The sequence below is a fragment of the Microcebus murinus genome, chromosome 7, assembly GCF_040939455.1.
Source record: "Microcebus murinus isolate Inina chromosome 7, M.murinus_Inina_mat1.0, whole genome shotgun sequence".
NCBI lineage: Eukaryota > Metazoa > Chordata > Mammalia > Primates > Cheirogaleidae > Microcebus > Microcebus murinus.
Genome location: NC_134110.1, coordinates 631,888 through 654,362, shown reverse-complemented (window position 1 = coordinate 654,362; position 22,475 = coordinate 631,888).

Sequence of the window (22,475 nt, the reverse complement as noted above, 5' to 3'; positions counted from 1 at the left end):
GTGGGCCCCCTCTCCCGAATCGCCCAGAGCTGGGTTTCCAAACATTGCTCCCAGCAGGTGGAGAGTGAGCACCAATCCCTGAGTCCTATTTGGGGGACGGCGCTCCCTCTTCCTGGCTGGGCGAGAAGCTCAGATCCCCTGGGCCTTGGTCTCCCCGAGTGGAAGGGAAGGGGTGGGAGGGAGCAGGCGCTCTCCAAGGTCCTGGAGGTCTGGGCATCCTGTGACCCTGCGCCACTGCTCCTGTTTCCAGCAAAGCACAGTGGCCGTGGAGAAGGAGCAGTGGGGACTGGGGACCCTAAGAGGACCTACCCACCCTCAGACAACCACAGAGCACAGACTGGGGGGCTGGGACCCCGAGTCCCCAGATTGCAGGGGGCCAGTGAAGCTGGAGCCGGGCTTAACTGAGCCAGAAGTCCAGGGACGGAGCAGCCTGACACCAGGTCACGAATCCTCAGGCACAAGCAGGAGGATGCAGCCCCCCGTCCAATGTCTCTGGGGCCATGGGCTTCCTGTCCTTCCTCACCCCGCCCTATCCAGCCTGGTGCATCCCTGAGCCTCCCAGGCCATCCTGTGTGGACGCCGCCACCTCCTTTCAGCTTTGGCGAGCACATGGGGACAGAGGTCTGGCTCATCCAGAACAACGCCGCAGTTCAGGGAGGGAAGCGCCGTGGATTCCGAAATCTCTGCAAACACGGGATAATTAGGTCGCACGATGGCTAATGAATTTAATGCAGATAATTGCAATTTAATGCACATTGACAAAACAATCTAAAGTCCTGACACACATCGATGGCTCCTGATTCCTTGGGAACACTCCGGAGATTAAGAGCTCTGCCCTGAGCTTCAGTACGAGAGAGGTTCTGCGTCTCGGGGTGCAGGAGCGGGGTCTCCAAGGCACCTACCTGCCGACAGTGAACCCACACCCTCTGCCCCACGGCTCCCGCCCGGTGCACAATCGAAGCTGCTGGTTGACAGGGAGCAAGAGACCGGTCACTGCTCTGGGGGCTCCGCAGATTGACGAAGAAGACGTATGTATGTCCTCACGCCGTCCACACTTAACCTCGGGGAACCAGCTTGGAAGACGGGCCTGGTCCGCGGGCCTGCCTGTGAGGCCACAGTGGGTCTTACAAGGAAGAGGATCCCAGGCCTGAGAACCTCCAAAGCCAGGATTCGAAACCACTTATGCACCTTAGGAGTGAGAGGGGGGGTGTGAGACCCTCGGGGCCAGGCTGACTCTAGGGGGGCTTCAGGTGGCGGGGTGGGGGGATGGGACGTTAGAGGTCCCAGGGCCAGACCCCCCTGGCACCGGAGTGGGACGACCCCCCCAGCCCCCCGGGGCTCACCCCCAGCTAGTCACTGGTCACTGAGCGTCAGGCAGAAGCACAGAGCAGACCAGAGCCGCAGAGCCGAGGAGCTTGGCTCGTGCAGGGAAACTTCACTCGAGAGCTCCATTTCTAGATGCTCTGGAACAACACGGCAGTCTAGACGCAGCGGCCCCGCCCTCTCCCGTGCCCGTGGTCCTTGGGCTCGAGGACATCCTCTTTAGGCGAGCAGCTGATCTGCTCTCCGCATCCCGGCGCAGTTTCTGTCGTCCTCGCTCATTTGCATCACCTGCCTGGGCCCCGCGGGCACCTGAGCCGTATCACCGGGGTTACCTGGGCAGGTAACTGAGCTAGGAAGTGAGATCCAAAGGTGACGTCTAGTGAGGTCTGTCGGACAGGAGCGGTCCCCGTCACTCGCTCGGCCGCTGCGAGCGTCTGTCTGTCTGTCCCAGGAGCCCGAGCCGGAGCTGGGAACACGCGGCCGCAGAGTCCTTCCTGGGGTTCTCATGAGCGTGTAGCATCCGGGGGGAGGAGACACGTGAACAGATGGGTTTAACCGAACTCGGAGTGAGTGCTGGAATCCCTGTGGCCACGGAGGTCACGGGACACGGCCGGATTAGCGTCCCGGCCGCCCTGGGCCGAGCCGTGGGTGACACACGGTCTCTACAGCTCGGGCTGGGCGACCGGGGGGACCGGTTTCTTGCCGGCCGTGAGCAGGGAAAGTTGTTCCCCTTCCTGACAAGGGCTGCGAGATCCCTCTCCCTGGTCCGAGGGCCACCAACGCAGAGGAACACGGCCGCAAAACGTCGCCCGGTGTACTGACGTACAGAATGTTAAGGCCTGCGGGGGGGGGGGGTCATATAAATTTATGAGGCTGGAGGTATGCACCCATTCCCTGGAGAAGATGGCCACTTCTTGAGGAAATGGGAATTGACAGCTCTGAGCCATGGGCCTGGGGATGTTTATCCTGGACTTCCTGGGATGCCTGGGAGTGTTTATCCTGGACTTCCTGGGATTGTTTATCCTGGACTTCCTGGGATTGTTTATCCTGGACTTCCTGGGATTGTTTATCCTGGACTTCCTGGGCTGCCTGGGAGTGTTTATCCTGGACTGCCTGGGATGCCTGGGATTGTTTATCCTGGACTTCCTGGGAGTGTTTATCCTGGACTTCCTGGGATGCCTGGGATTGTTTATCCTGGACTTCCTGGGATTGTTTATCCTGGACTTCCTGGGCTGCCTGGGAGTGTTTATCCTGGACTGCCTGGACTGCCTGGGATTGTTTATCCTGGACTTCCTGGGATGCCTGGGATTGTTTATCCTGGACTTCCTGGGATTGTTTATCCTGGACTTCCTGGGATTGTTTATCCTGGACTTCCTGGGATGCCTGGGAGTGTTTATCCTGGACTTCCTGGGATTGTTTATCCTGGACTTCCTGGGATTGTTTATCCTGGACTTCCTGGGAGTGTTTATCCTGGACTTCCTGGGAGTGTTTATCCTGGACTTCCTGGGCTGCCTGGGAGTGTTTATCCTGGACTTCCTGGGCTGCCTGGGAGTGTTTATCCTGGACTTCCTGGGATGCCTGGGAGTGTTTATCCTGGACTTCCTGGGATGCCTGGGAGTGTTTATCCTGGACTTCCTGGGCTGCCTGGGAGTGTTTATCCTGGACTTCCTGGGATGCCTGGGATTGTTTATCCTGGACTTCCTGGGATGCCTGGGATTGTTTATCCTGGACTTCCTGGGATGCCTGGGATTGTTTATCCTGGACTTCCTGGGCTGCCTGGGAGTGTTTATCCTGGACTTCCTGGGATGTCTGGGATTGTTTATCCTGGACTTCTGGGATGTCTGGGATTGTTTATCCTGGACTTCCTGGGAGTGTTTATCCTGGACTTCCTGGGATTGTTTATCCTGGACTTCCTGGGATGCCTGGGATTGTTTATCCTGGACTTCCTGGGCTGCCTGGGATTGTTTATCCTGGACTTCCTGGGCTGCCTGGGAGTGTTTATCCTGGACTTCCTGGGATGTCTGGGATTGTTTATCCTGGACTTCTGGGATGTCTGGGATTGTTTATCCTGGACTTCTGGGATGCCTGGGATTATTTATCCTGGACTTCCTGGGATGCCTGGAATTGTTTATCCTGGACTTCCTGGACTGCCTGGGATTGTTTATCCTGGACTTCCTGGGATGCCTGGGAGTGTTTATCCTGGACTTCCTGGGATGCCTGGGAGTGTTTATCCTGGGCTGCCCAGGGATGTTTACCTTAGGCTCATGCCCGGAACTGATACAGGAGACCTGTATGGGAGACTACAGGCCCCGGTTCCTGGCCAGATCCGGGACCTCACGTGACCAGAGCATACGCCTTTTTGGCGCCCAAAGCCTTCCTTTGTTCAAACCACTGTATACACAGTATAAGAAGGTCCCCGACTTTCTTCTTTGCTGCTGCTTCTCTAAGATCTCCGTGCCGCTGCCTGCCTGCTTGATACCCCAGCGCGTTGCCTTCACCTGAGAGACTGCCCGTGAGGATCAGCCCCCCGTGTTGAGATCACCCGTGGTGATAAGACTCCGGTGCTGAGAATGGGATCCTGGTGGTATGATTGCTCTTTCGTGTTCTTCCCCTGCGGTACTTTTCTCTTCCTTCCTCTCTTTTCTTCTTCTCCCTTAATAAATGTAAGTAAAACTTGGTGTGTGTGGCTTGTGGTGGGGTGTCCTGTAGATCGAGCTTAAATTAGGAAAAGGTCTGCCACACAGAGATGGATAAAATTAATTATCAATACACCCGGTCACAGAGAGTCCCTGCGGCTGTCCCAGCGCTTTACAAAGAGAGATCTGGGAATCAGTTTGACTTGGGAGCAAAGCCTGAGTGCGGGCTGAGGCTTCGGCACCGGGCTCTGGGGCGGGAATCGGCAGGGCTGGTGCCGCGCGTGGGCAAGCCGCCGTTAAGATGGCAGAACTGTGTCCACGGATTACGCTCATACTTTGGTTAACCGCTTTGGGACGGCGCCCACCGGCCGCGAACCCTCGCCCACAGCGGCACCTGCAGTCCGCACGGCGGTCTGCGCTGCGCATTGACCACATGTCTGTCTTGCTCTTGTGTGATGAGGAAAGCTTGGAAGCCCTGAAGGCTTGTTTGACTTTACAGGCAGCTTTGCTTGTGATGTAAGTCAGAATAGATAATGTGCACATATGTTTTCATCACGTTATTTTTAAGTGTTCACAATTGTATTTTGATAAATGGAAAACTAGAAAAGTCATATCACGGCTGTCGGCTAAAGTCAATGTTCGCGTTCATCTGTGGCTGTCGGCTACAGTTGATGCTGGGCTGTGCACATTCACCTGTGGTTGTTGGATACAGTCAATGCTGGGCTGTGCACATTCACCTGTGGCTGTCGGATGCAGTCGACGCTGGGCTGTGCGCGTTCATCTGTGGCTGTTGACTACAGTCGACACCGGGCATGTACATCCATCTGTGGCTGTCGACTACAGTCGACGCTGGGCTGTGTGTGTTCATCTGTGGCTGTCGGCTACAATCATCGCTGGGCTGTGCCCGTTCATCCGTGGCTGTCGACTATAGTTGATGCCAGGCTGTGTGCGTCCATCTGTGGCTGTCGGCTACAATCATCGCTGGGCTGTGCCCGTTCATCCGTGGCTGTCGACTACAGTCGACGCCAGGCTGTGTGCGTCCATCTGTGGCTGTTGGCTACAGTCAACGCTGGTACAGAAGTGGTTAACAGACACCCAGAGTCGGTGTGCATCTGCGGCTAAGAGATCACTATCTCGGTTTCTCTTTCTGGATTGGTCCTGTGCCGTGTGGACATGTCTCCACGCGGGCGCAAGAGGTAGAAACAAGCAAGCACACACGCCGCACAGACCGACCCTGGGAGGCTGGTGGCCGCCATTGCCGCGGCCCCCACTGCTGCTCGCGGCCACCATGGTTAGCCACGTTGCGTCATTCTTGGCTTCGCCGCCTTGGGGGAGCCAATTAAACCCCGTGAGCGCCTACGTTTTTTAAAGAGGGTGATTTTTATTTCCCACGTTCTCTAAAAGAGTTGTGAAGATGAGAAAAGAACGTTCGTGAAAATCCGGGTACATTATAAACTAGAGTCCAGACGCAGGCAGCCATCATTAATAATTATGATTAATATCGCTGATGTTGTTCTGGAGCGTTCAGGGACACGGGAAAGCTTATGCGTAGCTGACACGGCCAGTTTTTCATAAGCGATTTCCAGAAAGCTCCGGCAGTTTTGGCTAAAGGCGTGGGAAGCTCTGAGATTGCTTTTCCACCGGAGTCAAGCAGCAGCTACTAAGTGGGTCTTAAGAAAACTAAAAATGAGTGAAATGAGTTGATTTCTCGGTTCGTTGAGTTGATTGCGTCTCACCCTTGGGGGGCCGGGACAGACAACGTTGCTTCTCTTCTGCCTGTTTCTAAGGGGAGGGGGCGTCCGCCGTGGCCCAGGCCGTGCTGCCTGTCCCGTGGGAGCCCACACGCGTGCAGCATGGAAGCCAGCCCGGGCCCACGGCGGGGGTGGGGGTGACCTGACACCTGTGCCCTCCCCTCTGCCCAGCCGTGACGTCCACAGGGGCCCCTTCCCTCGTCCCCCACTCTGACGGGAGCAAAAGAGGCGACGTCACGTCCTCCTGGGTGCGTGGGCCCCTGATTAATGCTCTTCTGTGACTGCCCCCCCAAATCCGAGCTCGCCCTCTGACGTTTCTCAGCCTCCATTCTATTGGGTTTTCGGGGGGGGGTGGGAGGGTGACTCTTCTCGGGCCTGCTCATCTGTAAGTGGAGCCACTCGGTGCCTGGTACCGGCTGCCCGTGTCACCCCCAAACCCGTGTGCTGAGACCCTAACTCCCCATGTGCCGGGGTTGGGGGGGCTCTGGTAGGTGAGGGTAGTGGGGTGGAGCCCCAGGGCGGGATTGTGTGTCTGCAGGAGAGGCCCCCAGAGCCCCCCTCCCCCGCCCTTCCCACTGCTCAGGGACGCCGTCCATGAACCAGGAGAGAGACCCCCCCACCTGGCACCTGTCTGCCGCACCTCTGTCTCGGACGCCAGCCTCCGGAACCGTGAGAAAGAACCGAGCACAGCTCACTTCAGGACCAGGTGAGGGCCGCCCAGGGAGGTGTCTCGGGTGGGGAGTGGGAGGGGGGGGACACAGTAGGGGCCGTGTGCTGACCTCACTCCGGCAGGTACCAGGTCATCTCCGTGGCAACCAGCCTCTGCCCCTACTCCCAAGCCCGTCTGGGCTGTGGCGAGGGCGCCGTCATCGTTCCCCTGGAGTTGTCGCGGGGCTGGGCACGCACAGAATGTCTAGGTCTCAGACTCACAGGCGGAGAAACTGCCGGCACCAGGGGGCCCTTGTTCCGAGAGAGAAACCTGGGAAAGGGCCTTTGGCTGGGGCGTCCAGGAGGGAAAACTAGAACCTCGGAGCTGGAGCGGAAACCGCAGAGTGAGGGCACAGGGGCGGTCGGCCGAGGGCGGGAATCGGGTCGTAGAGGGTGCAGGGTCCACCCAGGTCTGTCTGGTCCCGAAGCCCAGCCAGTGGCCAGCAGCCAGCGGCCCGGCTCACGCCAAAGCCCGCAGACCCCAACTCGCCTGGGATTTGCACGGATTGCTCGGTTCCCGGGGGCCTCCCCGCTCCAGTGTGCACTGGAATCATGGCTCTGTCTTCTCAGCCTCACCTGGAGGTGCTGAAAGTGAAAGACAGGCGTGGGTGCAGATGCACTCTGAAAAGTTATTTTTTATGATATATTATAATTACAAGACGTATGTGTGTTATATGTATGTTATAATTACAACATGTATGTATGTTATATCTATATTATAATTACAACATGTATGTATGTTATATCTATATTATAATTACAAGATGTATGTTATATCTACATAATTACAAGATGTATGTATATTATATCTATGTTATAATTACAAGATGTATGTGTGTTATATCTATATTATAATTACAAGATGTATGTGTGTTATATCTATATTATAATTACAAGATGTATGTGTGTTATATCTATATTATAATTACAAGATGTATGTGTGTTATATCTATATTATAATTACAAGATGTATGTATGTTATACCTATATTATAAGTACAAGATGTATCTATATCTTATCTATATTATAAGTACAAGATGTACTTTTGCTTAATGATCAAGGAAAATCACATTCCTCTGGGTCCAGCTAAGTCTATAAGTGTTGCCAAGGCTTTTCAATGTATTTATTTTCTCGCTGCTTCACTGACCTGCAGAAAATTCCCCCAAACTTCCTTTCCTGCCTGCCAAAACTTGTTTGTTCTGTAAGCCTCACTGTCAGGCACTGCCTCCTTCAGGAAGCCTTCCTTGACTGCCTCTTCCACGTGCCTCCCCACGGTCCTGGCGCTTGCCACGCTGCGTTGCCCGCGTCTCTGCGCACGTAACTAGACCCAGAGGGCTTCCCCGGGCAGGGGCCGAGGCCGCCTGTCTTCTGCCCCAGCTCGGCACACACCGGGACGCTCCAGGGACAGCTGCCGGCCAGAACCACGCACGCCGCAGGTGAGACCACCAGGCCCGAGCTTGCGAGACGCACTTCCGGCCCCAGACTCAAGGAGCAGCACAAAAGCGGCGTCCAGGAAAACCAGGCCGCCCTGAGTCCAGGCCGCGCGAGCTGCAGTTCAGCTCCGCCCTCTTCAGCCAGGTGCGCCCACCTGGATCCCCCCAGGTGGGGAAGATCCTCCTTTCTGGGGCATTCCGGGGGCCTCGGGGCTTTTTCCGTTTTAAACCCTGGGCCAGTCCCAAGCCTGCTGTCCCTGGACTTTCAGCGCCAACTGGGACAAGCTGTTCACCCACCATTCCAAGGACGCCCCTGCCGGGAGCTCATCCGCTGACCCAGCCGGTGCCGGGAAGCCCCAGTCTCAGCACTGCAGAGGGAGCACCTGCCGGGGGCGGGGGGGGGGGGACGAGCATCAGAAACGAGGGGTGGGGCTGCTGTCACAGGTGGGGACAGAGAGCCGGATGCCTGGACCCCGTTGCCCCCAGCCAGGCCCTGGGGCCGCGCAAGGCAGCTTTCTGGGACGCCGCCCCAGGCAGGCGCTCGGCTCTGGACCCGCCAGTTCCGGGCTGGGCAGGTTTCCTAGCCGCCGCTCCGCTCCCGGCTCCAAGCACAGGGAAGCCGTTCTGGGACCCTCAGCCAGCAGCGAGGGGCCGGGAAAGCTCAGGGCGAGCAATGAAGAAAGGAAGGAGGAGGAGAGTGGAAGGGGAATTTTGAAGTGTCTCGGAGAGGACGGGATGGGCCTGCTCGCTTGGTGACTGGCAAGATTCCTCAACAACTTTTCTCTCATGTCCTCCCTCCTCCTGTCCCCGCCACGGTGCTCTGTCCCCTGCTCGGTCCCTTAGGCGTTTGCCCCCTCGCTTAATAATTTGTCGGATTACTGCTGACAAATATTCCAGCTCCACTCTCTGCAGGGAGGTGCCTCCCCCTGCAAGAGGCAGGAATGTCCCTGGCTCTTCCGAGAGCAGGTGCGGCCCCGGGCGCGCTCTGGCCGATGACGTGCGGGTCCCCACATCTTGGCGAAAGTTCGCAGACTCAGGGCAGGGCTCCTCAACTCCTCCTCCTCCTCCTCCTCCTCCTCCCCCGGCGACCCTCAGCTTGCAGAGAGCCGCGGCCCTGAGAATCTAGGTCCAGACAGCCGCAGCCGGGAGATTATTGCTAAGCGCGCCAGTTAATTTCAGTAAGCTGTCTGGGCGTGCTTCCGGATTTCCTTGTGTGATCGTGTCATCTGTGACTAAAGACAGCTTTTCTTGCATTTTAATTCCCTTATCTTCTTGCTTTAGTAACTCCTTAGAAGCTCCGGGGCAGCGTCGAATACAGCGGTGGCGGCAACGCGTTTTCGATCTCAGGAAGGATGGTTAAATCCATGTCTCCTTTAGGCTTTTTGTAGATTTCTTTCATCAGATTAAGGAAGCTCTCTTCTATTCTTAGTTTTCTAAATATTATTTTTTAACATAAAGAGGTAATGAGTTTCATCAAATGCCTTTTCTGCGTGTATTGAAACGATCGTATTGTTTTTCTCCTTTTATTAAAGTTGTCGATTAAAATGACTGATTTTTGAATGTCAAATCAACCGTGCATTTCTGGGAATTAAAAAAAGGTATTCTTTTTTTATGTATCATCGGGTTTGAATCGCTATATTTTATTGAAGATTTTTGCATCTGTCTTCATACTCAGAGTGACCTGTATTCCATCTTCCTCGTAATGTCCTTCTCATTTTTTCTACCGCATTTTTCCTGGCCTCATAACACAAGCTGAATTCTTTGGAATGGGGCTCGGAATTTTCTTTCTGTGAATCTGAATAAGTCTTTTGAAAGGGCAGCTTTGGTGAATTGTGTTTTCCTGGAAATTTGTCCACCTCTAATTTTAAAATTTATCGCTATAACGTCTTCAAATACCCTTTTATAATTTTGCTGGTGTTTGTAGGATCTTTTGTGATGGCCCCCTTTTTATTCCCGATGTGGATCTTGTGCCTCTGTCTCTTTTTAAATCAGTTTTCTTTGGTGCTGTGGGTGTCTTAGTATCTCTTGCTGTGTAATAAGTTACCCTAGAACTTAGTGGCTTAAATCACTAAGCAGGTACCGTGTTTCCCGGAAAACAAGACAGGGTCTTATATTTATTTTTCCTCAGGAAGACACCCTAGGGCTAATTTTCAGGGGATGTGTTATTTTCCCCTCAAAGCCTCAGCTCGCAGCACGCACAGGACGGCCGGGACCCGACAGGGGGAGCCGACCTTGCTGGTGGGGCTGCCCGCACCTTTCCGGTCACCTCTGGGACAGCAGCTGTCACAACGGGGCGGACGAGAAGGGCTGCTCGTGTTCTTTCCCGCTCCGCGACGACACGCACGGGTTGTGCAGACGCTGCGCAGCCACGCCCGTCACTAGGGCTGATTTTCAGGGTAGGGCTTCCAACCACAGAAACTGCGAAAGATAATACCGTGTTTCCCCGAAAATAAGCCCTACCCATACCACAAGCCCCAGCAGGATTTCTAAGCATGTGCGCCATAGAAGCCCCACCCCAAAAATAAGCCCTAGTGACGGGCATGGCTGCGCAGCGTCTGCACAACCCGTGCGTGTCGTTGTGGAGCGGGAAAGAACACGAGCAGCCCTTCCCATCCACCCGGGAGAGCTCTGTGGCTCCACAGGAGAGATCGGGGCCGGTGGTTCTAAAGGAAACAGAGTCGCAAGACATTCAGGACGGGATTCGGGGTCTGGAGAGTGAGGATGATGTCCCAGAAGAAGATGACTTAATTATATTTGAATAAATGTAGATGGTTGTACCGTACTTAAAAAAAAATAACACAGCCCCTGAAAATAAGCCCTAGGGTGTCTTCTTGAGGAAAAATAAAAATAAGACCCTTCTTATTTTCAGGGAAATACGGTAGGGAGGTTGGACGTCTTACACGGGGTCTGGCTTGCAAGAAGAGAAATGGAAACAGCACGACTTACTTATCCGTTGTTAAGTGCATGCATGTTAATAATTGTTATGTGTTCCTGACGGATTGACCCTTTTGCCACTAAAAGATTCCTTATCTGTCTCTAGTAACAATTTTCTTCTTACAGTCTTTTGTGTCTGATATTCGTAGAGCTCAACTTTAGCTGTCTTTTGGTTACTATTTGCATGGTATATATTTTTCCATCCTTTTACTTTCCACTTATCTGTGTCTTTGAATTTAAAGAGTATTTCTTCTACAGAGCATGCAGCCGAGCCGTGGTTTTAAAAACTCCATTCTGCCAATTTCTGCCTTTGATTGGAGGATTTAATTTGTTTACATTTAGTGTAATTGCTGAAAAGGCAGAATTTACATCTGCATCTTGCTATTTGTTTCCGGCATGTTTTGCATATTTCTGTTTCCCCATTCCTCCATTCATTCTGCCTTTTTTGGGGTTAAAGGAGTAATTTCTAGTGCACCATCGTGATTCCTGGCTGCTTGTTTTACTTTTGGGGTGCAGGTCGTGCCCCTCTCCTGGCGGCTGGTTTGTGTCTCGGAGTGGGGGGGCTGTAGATTCCCACGGCAGCCCTGCAACCTGCCGGGTGTTTCCGAGATGCTCTTTCTGTGGAATCGTGGTGGTTTCGAGCATTGCACTTGTGGGGACTATAAGAATTCAAACCCTCCCCGATTTCCTCTCCAAGCCCAGGGAGAAGCACGTTCTCAGACCAAAGATGAGAAGGGCTTGGTTAAGTCACTGAATAAATTAGGGGAAGAATTTGGACAAAAAAACCCCCAGATATTCTGACCTCCCCGAAGACAAGCCCAGGGTCTGATTCTTGCCTCTGCACCAGGATCCTTCCGGAACCTCAGTTCTGCTTCAGTCACGCGCCTCAGAGTGGGGCCGGACTTGCCGCCCTCAGTCCCGCCCTCCCCTCCCTGCTCCAGCGCAGGGGCCGGGCCGCCGCCGCGTCCGCAGGGCCGGGCCAGCAGGAGCGACCCTGGGAGACGGGAGGACCGGGCGGAGGGGACAGTGTCACCTGTGCCCCTTCTGCCTCAGGTGGGGCCGGGCCCCCAGCACGGCCGGCCGGGCTCCAGGGACACCTTCTCCTCCCCGTCCCTCAACCTCTGCGGGGCGTTTCCCGCAGCGTCTGCGTTCCGGGCGCTGCCTCCCCGCACGGCCGTCCAGCATTCCCGTCCGCAGACCTGCCGCCCCTGCACCCCCGCCTCGCTGGCCCGGGTGCGGGCCGCGGGAGCCTGGGTCTGGAACAACAAGGCAGGCAGCGCTGTGGTGTGACACACACACCGGCTGTCACTCGGACACACACGCACAGTCACTCAGACACACAGACACAATATCAGATACGCACACACACCTGGCTGTCACTCAGACACACACGCACAGTCACTCAGACACACAGACACAATATCAGATACACACACACACCGGCTGTCACTCGGACACACACGCACAGTCACTCAGACACACAGACACAATATCACATACACACACATACCAGCTGTCACTCGGACACACACACACAGTCACTCAGACACATAGACACAATATCAGATACACACACACACCGGCTGTCACTCGGACACACACGCACAGTCACTCAGACACACACACACCAGCTGTCACTCGGACACACACACGCACAGTCACTCAGACACACAGACACAATATCAGATACACACACACACCAGCTGTCACTCGGACACACACACACAGTCACTCAGACACACACACACCAGCTGTCACTCGGACACACACACACACAGTCACTCAGACACAGACACAATATCAGACACACACACACACCAGCTGTCACTCAGACACACACACACACACAGTCACTCAGACACATAGACACAATATCAGACACACACACACACCAGCTGTCACACAGACACACACACACAGTCACTCAGACACACAAACACAATATCAGATACACACACACACTGGCTGTCACACAGACACATACACACAGTCACTCAGACACACAAACACAATATCAGATACACACACACACCCGGCTAACACAGACACACACAGTCACTCAGACACACAAACACAATATCAGATACACACACACACACCAGCTGTCAATCAGACACCCCCCATCTATCACACACACACACACCCAACTATCACACACACACTATCACACACACTATCACGCACACACACACAATATCAGACACACACTACCACTCACCCACACACAATGTCACACACACAGTCACTCAGACACACACACAATATCAGACACACACGCACTATCACTCAGACACACACACAATCATTCAGACACACACACATTATCACACACACACACACCCATCTGTCACCCAGACACACGCACAATATCAGACACACACACACCCGTCTGTCACGCAGACACATACACACAATCAGGCACACACACACTATCACACACACTCACCCATCTGTCACCCAGACACACACACACTATCAGACACACACACACTATCACACACACACAATCATTCAGACACACACACAATATCAGACACACACACACCCATCTGTCACCCAGACACACACACAATATCAGACACACACACACTATCACACACACACACCCATCTGTCACCCAGACACACACACAATATCAGACACACACACACTATCACACACACACACCCATCTGTCACCCAGACACACACACAATATCAGACACACACACACCCGTCTGTCACTCAGACACACACACACATTCAGACACACACACACTATCACACACACACACACCCGTCTGTCACTCAGACACACACACACATTCAGACACACACACACTATCACACACACACACACCCGTCTGTCACCGGGACACACACGCGTGTTTTGAGCACAGATCCGGAAGGTCACAGGCTCCCTGCAGCCCTCCGTCCTGGACCCAGGACCACAGCCGCGGCCCCGCTGTGGGTGGGCGTGAGCGCTGAGCCGCGTCTCCCTCACGGTGACCTGCGTCCCCGAGCCAGCCCCGCGCTCTGCTGCTCCCTGTTCCCGCCACTCGCCCACACTTCCCCCGACCGCCCAGGGGCTGCAGCCTGCGGTCCTGGGGCCGGCTCCTGCCCTCCACGCGGCACCGAGGCAGGGCCAGGGCAGACGAGCCGCCCTGTCTGGCGTGTGGGCTGGAACGATGCCGTCTCGCCAGGCCGCGTTTCCCTGAATGCTGCCGGCAAACGTCCCCGCAAAGGACACCTTCCAAGGTCAGGCTCCGTCCTCCGGGCACAACGACAGCACCTGAGCCACGAGACGCTCCTGGCGAAGGCGAAAACAGCTCTCTGCTCAGTGTGGGGTAAGTGCTCGCCTTGCTGGGAGACACAGGTTCTCTCTGGGGTCTAAGTGACCCTTTACCCGCTGTGATCCTGTTACCCGCTGTGGTCCCCGTTACCCGCTGTGGCCCCCGTCACCCCCTGTGGCCCCCGTCACCCCCTGTGACCCCGTTACCCCCTGAGACCCCGTTACCCCCTGTGGTCCCTGTTGCCCCCTGTGGCCCCGTTACCCCCTGTGACCCCGTTACCCCCTGTGGTCCCCGTCACCCGCTGTGGTCCCTGTTGCCCCCTGTGGTCCATGTTACCCCCTGTGACCCCGTCACCCCCTGTGGTCCCCATCACCCGCTGTGGTCCCCGTTACCCGCTGTGGCCCTGTTGCCCCCTGTGGTCCATGTTACCCCCTGTGACCCCGTTACCCCCTGTGGTCCCTGTTGCCCCCTGTGGCCCCGTTACCCCCTGTGACCCCGTTACCCCCTGTGGTCCCTGTTGCCCCCTGTGGTCCATGTTACCCCCTGTGACCCCGTTACCCCCTGTGACCCCGTCACCCCCTGTGGTCCCCATCACCCGCTGTGGTCCCCGTTACCCGCTGTGGCCCTGTTGCCCCCTGTGGTCCATGTTACCCCCTGTGACCCCGTTACCCCCTGTGGTCCCCGTTACCCCCTGTGGTCCCTGTTGCCCCCTGTGATCCATGTTACCCCCTGTGACCCCGTTACCCACTGTGGTCCCCGTCACCCCCTCTGGTCCCCGTTACCCCCTGTGACCCCCGTTACCCCCTGTGGCCCTAGTTACCCCCTGTGGTCCCCGTTACCCCCTGTGGTCCCCGTTCCCCCTGTGGTCCCCATTACCCGCTGTGGCCCCAGTTACCTGCTGTGACCCCCATTACCCCCTGTGGCCCCCATCACCCGCTGTGGTCCCCGTCACCCGCTGTGGCCCCCGTCACCCGCTGTGGTCCCTGTCACCCCCTGTGGCCCCCGTCACCCCCTGTGGTCCCCGTTCCCCCTGTGGTCCCCATTACCCGCTGTGGCCTCAGTTACCTGCTGTGACCCCCATTACCCCCTGTGGCCCCCATCACCCGCTGTGGTCCCCGTCACCCGCTGTGGTCCCCGTCACCCCCTGTGGTCCCCGTCACCCCCTGTGGCCCCCGTCACCCCCTGTGGTCCCCATCACCCCCTGTGGCCCCGTTACCCCCTGTGGTCCCCATCACCCCCTGTGGCCCCGTTACCCCCTGTGGCCCCCGTTACCCCCTCTGGTCCCCGTTACCCCCTGTGGCCCCTGTTACCCCCTCTGGTCCCCGTTACCCCCTGTGGCCCCCGTTATCCCCTGTGGCCCCCGTTATCCCCTCTGGTCCCCGTCACCCCCTGTGGCCCCCCTTATCCCCTCTGGTCCCCGTTACCCCCTGTGGTCCCCGTTACCCCCTCTGGTCCCCGTTATCCCCTGTGGTCCCCGTTACCCCCTCTGGTCCCCGTTACCCCCTGTGGCCCCCGTTATCCCCTCTGGTCCCCGTTACCCCCTCTGGTCCCCGTTACCCCCTCTGGTCCCCGTTACCCACTGTGGTCCCCGTTACCCCCTGTGGTCCCCGTTACCCCCTGTGGTCCCCGTTACCCCCTCTGGTCCCCATTACCCCCTGTGGTCCCCGTTACCCCCTCTGGTCCCCGTTACCCCCTGTGGCCCCCGTTATCCCCTCTGGTCCCCGTTACCCCCTCTGGTCCCCGTTACCCACTGTGGTCCCCGTTACCCCCTGTGGTCCCCGTTACCCCCTGTGGTCCCCGTTACCCCCTCTGGTCCCCGTTACCCCCTGTGGTCCCCGTTATCCCCTCTGGTCCCCGTTACCCACTGTGGTCCCCGTTACCCCCTGTGGTCCCCGTTACCCCCTGTGGTCCCCGTTACCCCCTCTGGTCCCCGTTACCCACTGTGGTCCCCGTTACCCACTGTGGTCCCCGTTATCCCCTCTGGTCCCCGTTACCCACTGAGGTCCCCGTTACCCCCTGTGGTCCCCGTTACCCCCTCTGGTCCCCGTTACCCCCTCTGGTCCCCGTTACCCACTGTGGTCCCCGTTACCCCCTGTGGTCCCCGTTACCCCCTGTGGTCCCCGTCACCCCCTCGGGTCCCCGTCACCCCCTGTGGCCCCGTTACCCCCTGTGGCCCCCGTTACCCCCTGTGGCCCCCGTTATCCCCTCTGGTCCCCGTTACCCCCTGTGGTCCCCATTACCCCCTCTGGCCCCCGTTACCCCCTGTGGCCCCGTTACCCCCTGTGGTCCCCGTTACCCCCTGTGGCCCCGTTACCCCATCTGGTCCCCGTTACCCCCTGTGGCCCCGTTACCCCATCTGGTCCCCATCATCCCCTGTGGCCCCGTTACCCCCTCTGGTCCCCGTTACCCCCCTCTGGTCCCCGTTACCCCCCTCTGGTCCCCGTTACCCCCCTCTGGTCCCCGTTACCCCCCTCTGGTCCCCGTTACCCCCCGTGGCCCCGTTACCACAGAGACGAGAGAGCTGGCAGGGTCTGAGGTCTTCCCGTCACCTTAGGTCCCCCTTCCCTGCGACCAGCTGCCTTCACGGAGACCGGCAAGATGGAACAGAATATAAAATACGGGGATGGATCCAAAAGACGCAGCAGTCTCTAAAAAGACTGTTTGAGGTGACCGGGTTGGATCGAGGTTCCGGAGATCCGTTGTGGAAAATGAAGAGGCCGTGCTTTCTTTGCAGATTTGGGGGTTGCCTGTGAAATCTGCAACCCCGACCCAGGCTGATACGCGAAGACGACAGTGAGCTACCAGAGGAAGGCCACGGGGTGGGGTTGGTCCGAGCTGAGCGGTCCTGTGTCCTCCCCCAGGAGCTGCTGGGCCAGGGCCAGGCACGGCCCGCACCTCCTGCTTGGCCTCGTCCCCCTTACGTTAGTGAGCTTGGGTTCCGCTCCGTAGACTGGGTCAGCAGTGGGACTTCTGTAACCAGGACGGGCCCTTCCAGAAACGAGTCCATCGTCGGAGACGGCTGGTTCACGCGGCTGTCGGTGAGCGTGACGCCCACGCCAGGCGGGGCTGGAGCCGAGTCCGCAGTGAGCTGCGCCGGCCGCTGTGAAGGGCAGGCGTGGCCTTTCTCGGCATCGCTGATCCGAGCGGGGGCTGGGGCGGCTCCCCCGGCTCTGCCCACGCTGGACTCGGGCGGCGGGGCAACCGGAGCCAGACTCGCCCCGGCCCGCCTTGCAATTCCTAACGCACCCGGTTCCTCTGTGGGGGCTGCAGTGATAGGAGAGGCAGAGAGACCCGCTCAGGTGGAAACCGGCAGACGCCCTTAGCCCCGTCTCCCAGCACGGCCCTCCAGAGACAAAGATCTCACACGGGCACAGAGTGAGCACGGAGTGAGAGGGGGAGATGATCTGGAAAGGGGGTGTTGGGCTGTCCAGGGGGAGAGAACCTATGGTGTGTGTGTGTGTGTGTGTGTGTGTGTGTGTGTGTGTGTGTGTGTGACAGAGAGAGAGAGAGAGAGAGAGAGAGAGACAGAGACAGAGAAACAGAGAAACACACAGAGATAGAAACACAGAGAGAGAAACACAGAGAGATAGAAACACAGAGAGAAACACAGAGAGAAAATCAGAGAGAGAGAAACAGAGAAAAACAGAGAGAGAAACAGAGAGAGAGAGAAAAATAGAGAAAAAACATACAGAGAGAGAGATATATACAGAGATATATAGAGAGATACAGAGAGAGAAAAATAGAGAGAGAAAAAACAGATACAGAGAGAGAAAGAGATAGATACATACAGAGATATATAGAGATACAGAGAGAGAGAGAAAAATAGAGAAAAAACAGATACAGAGAGAGAAAGAGATAGATATATACAGAGATATATAGAGAGATACAGAGAGAGAGAAAAAATAGAGAAAAAACATACAGAGAGAGAGAAAGAAAGATAGATATATACAGAGATAGAGAGATACAGAGAGAGAGAGAGATTGACTCTAAGGAGCTGGCTTATGTGCCTGTGGCCTGCGGGAGTCCTGGACTAGCTGCACACACCTTTCTGAGCACCTGCTGTGTGCCGGGCCACTGCTGTGAGCAAGGTGGCGTCTCTGCCCTGCAGGAGATGGCCGTGTGGTGGGAGGATACAGACAAGGTGGAGGGACAGGGACTTCCAAGTCTGGGGACTTTCCAGGGACTTTCCCAACTCCAAACCTGCCAGGTCCAGCATTCTCCTCTGGGCTCCAGTGCTGACAGGGTGTCTGAAGCTGGGTGTGAGTGGATTGTCCACAAGAAGCGGTTCCTGGCCACGGCAGCCCCCAGGATGCCGTCGCTGTGCTCCCCAGAGACTGGGGCGGGTCCCTGAGTCGGGCTGTGCCTGAGCTCGGCCCCAGGGACGGCAGCGACTGCGTCTTGCGCCCGCACATGCCAGCCGCCTCGGGGCACAGAGCTTCACCCTGCATGCCCCACCACATGTGTGCAAAGGAGTGGGCATCCTGGTCCCCACCTACACCTGAGAAGGTGAGGCCAGAGGAAGGTCCAGGAGCCTGTCCAAGGTCACACCACTGAGAAAGGGCAGGGTCCAGGTGTGCAGGTGTGTCTGGTCCCCACCTACACTTGAGAAGGTGAGGCTGGAGGAGGTCCAAGAGCCTGTCCAAGGTCACACTGCTGAGAAAGGGCAGGGTCCAGGTGTACAGGTAGGTCTGGGTGATGACAGGTGCAGGTGATGAGTGAGAACAGAGCAGCAGGTGCTCTGCCCACCTGGAGCCTGAGCCAGGACAGAGAAGCACAGAGCAGGACAGCCATGGCCCGAGGACTTCCCTCCCGGCCCAAGGGCCCAGGACGGGGGGCGTGGGGAGGAGAGGGACCTGCCTGCCCAGCCCACTGGCCACTGCCCCCCACCGCTGCCCCTGGGTGTCCCAGGGGAAAGCCGGGCCTGTCGCAGGGACTGGTTAGGTTAACAGACAACTTCTTCCCCTTGGCCGGACCCTCCCTTGGGGATACAACAGCTCTTGGAGGGAACAACAGAGACATCCCAGGTGTCACAGATTAGACGGTGTCGTGGCCCGTTTGCAGGACGGAGGATGAACACAGAACATAAAACACAAAGAAAAACATAGACACACATACAGACGGTTGACTTGAGCAATAATACACCAGGTTCGTTTTATTTTTATACTCTAAAAATTAAAGTCAGTTCCTTGTACGTAACCACCCAGGCATTGCAGCGATGGCCATAAATTCCGGAATAGCCTTAGGGAGGCAGACGTCCCCTGACTCAGAGTCTCCAGGCGGTTGCTCTAGGCACCAGGCATAGATAAAGGGCCGAGATTAGCAAGGATGGGCAAGGTGAGACACAGGGGGCATTTCTCATCCCCAGCTTCTCTTAGGGTGACCCCCTAAGATCTTCTGCTGAACCCTGGTGGCTGTGCCTGGCTTAGGTTGCCCCTCCCTTGAGGGGTCTTACCCGACATTGACTAACCAGCCATCTTATGGGGTGTACGCAGCAATCACAGGAACAATGTGTTTATCGTGTGGCCTCCAGACCCCCAATGCCGTGGGGCGGGGCCGCTCTTGCTACTCGCAGCTCAGGTCCTTTGTTTTGCCTCTAGGCAACACCTTTGTTTATCACAGGGAGCCTGTCGGGAACAGATTACTTTCAAACACTCTGGGCAGAACACATACATTACTCACTAACTTTAATTCTTAAACTAGGAAAATATGTGTCAGTCCCCTACACACATGCACACGAACATGCATGTTCATGAGTGTGCATGCACATGCAGATCTCTTTCTCTCACACACATCGACGAGGCCCTGCCCAGTGTGATTCGCCACAGTCCTTTCCCCCAGGGAAAACCTAAGGTCACGCCTGCCACGGATCCCAACATGAAGTCGCCGGGCCCCTCTCTGTCCAGTTCACAGTCTCCAAGGGCGCCCTGGGAGAAGGGAGGGGTCGGACGCAGAACTCAGGGGTTCCCCGACTCCCGGGCCCGCTCCCCTGCTCGCCACAACCCCCCATGTTCCGGTCGGGCCCCCACATCTGGCTTTAGCTTTGAACTTTAACCTCCTAACGGGGGTTCGGTGGCAACTTTGACGGCTTCAGTTTTGCAAGAGATGTGATTGTTCGGCCCTCGGCTGACGCAGATTTCCGTGGACTCTCGTAAACAGCCTTGCTCGGCAGAACGGGAGCCTTGCTGTGCTGCTCTCCGTCAAATTTTAGGGTGGTTGTCTTGGACTAGAGCTCCTCTCCCTCATGGTGCACGGCAAAGGCTGCAGGAACAGCTAAACATGCTAAAATCCTGCAACATGACTTTGGAGTCAAGTCTCGAGACAAAACGGGCGACGGTTTTGCTAATGACGTCACAGCTGCAAAGCACGGGCTGCCGTCTTTCAGGACAAGGGTGGGAAGAGGCGCGAGTCCTTCCTTCTCTCCTCGCCACGCTCGTTTTCTCTGACCTTCCGGCGATCGAAGGTCTCCACGCCTAGCAGGAACCTCTCCGTTAGCTGGGTTTCATTTGGTCGACAATCACAGAAACGGACCACGGATAACTTACAAAGGACGCTGAGGGCTGTGGGTAACCAGGTAATGACACGGAGTCCCAGAGATCTGAACAGCCAGGCCCAGGCGCGGGCAGGACCAGGGTGGCCCCGGGGGTCGAGGCTGGAGGCTTTTGCTCCAGAGGGCTCCAACGTGTGTGGTCACGGCACTTGGGCGCTCCAGGGCCGCGTCTCTCAGTCTGAGATTTGGACTCCTGGTGGAGTCATGGCTCAGCTTCAGCCCGGGAAGCAGGACCAGGTAACACGGACATAGCCGGGGGTCTTCCCTGGAGTGTCAGGCACAGCCGGGGGACGGGCACGTGTGGAGCCAGGTGGTCACCCCGAGAGGTCTCCAGGGGCTTAAGTCAAATGAGCTTCTTGTGGCCATTGGCCTTGTTCTTTCTCGTAAATATTTACCAGACACTGCTCAGCTTTTTTTCTTCACTTTTATGACTATATTGTGTTTATAAAGAATATGGATACAAGTCGCTCGATCAATAAATGGATTTCCAAGTTCACTTCGAGTTTCTTTTAAACTTCAACTTCTCTACTCACATGTTCTATGGATGTGTCGGTCTGTGGGATATTTTTGAGCAATTTTTTTTTTTTTTTGAGACGGACTCTCGCTTTGTTGCCCAGGCTAGAGTGAGTGCCATGGCGTCAGCCTAGCTCACAGCAACCTCAAACTCCTGGGCTCCAGCAATCCTCCTGCCTCAGCCTCCTGAGTGGCCGGGACTACAGGCGTGCACCATCATGCCCGGCTAATTTTTTCTATATTTTTTTAGTGGGCCATTTTTGAGTAATTTTCACAGGAAAGGTGCCTGAGTGCTGTGGTGTACGGCCATGTGTCATCTATGACGCCGTCCTTTGCCTTCTCCTATTTACAGTTAGTGCATTTGGAGTTCCTTCAGGCCCCGTGAAAAGCTCCACGGAACTCCCTTTATCTTCTGGAATTCAATGTTGTAAAAGAAAAGGCTGAGCCAGCTGATTTTCCTCTGCTGCAGGAAACATATTTTTTCTGCCTGGGTGCCACTTTGACTTTTTTCATTATCTTTGAAGTTAATTTTTTTTCTTTTTTTGGTTAAGGGAGAACTAAGAGAGTTGGAACAAGCCTCCGCCTTCCCTTCCAGAGACCCATGGAAAGGACCGACATAAGTGACAAAAAGACAATACCCCCCCAAAAACTGGAACTTCAAACACCTCCAAACAGCTTTCTGAAAACACTGAGTGCCCGGAGTCCAGTCTGATGGCTCCACGCCCCGGGGGCCGTGTGTGCAAATGTGCGCGTGTCCCGGGTGGCCGTGTGTGCAAATGTGCGCGTGTCCCGGGTGGCCGTGTGTGCAAATGTGCGCGTGTCCCGGGGGGCCGTGTGTGCAAATGTGCGCGTGTCCCGGGGGGCCGTGTGTGCAAATGTGCGCGTGTCCCGGGGGGCCGTGTGTGCAAATGTGCGTGTGTCCCGGGGGGCCGTGCGGGGGGACCTGCGCACAAGGGCAAGCCGCCGTTAAGATGGCAGAACTGTGTCCACGGATTACGCTCATACTTCGGTTAACCGCTTTGGGACGGCTCCCACCGCCGCGACACCTCGCCCACAGCGGCACCCGCAGTCCGCACGGCGGTCTGTGCTGTGCGTTGACGACGAATCCGTTCTGCTCTTGTGTGACGAGGAAAGCTTAAGAGCACTGAGAGCTTGTTTCACTTTACAGGCAGCTTTGCTTGTCATGTAAATATCAGAACAGGTAACATAGACATGTATGTTTTCATGACGTTATTTTTAAATGTTCATAATTTTATTCTGACAAGTAAAAAATTAGAAAAGTCACATCACGGCTGTCGGCTAAAGTCGCTGTGCGTGTTCATCTGTGGCTGTCGGCTACAGTCGCCCCTGGGCTGTGCG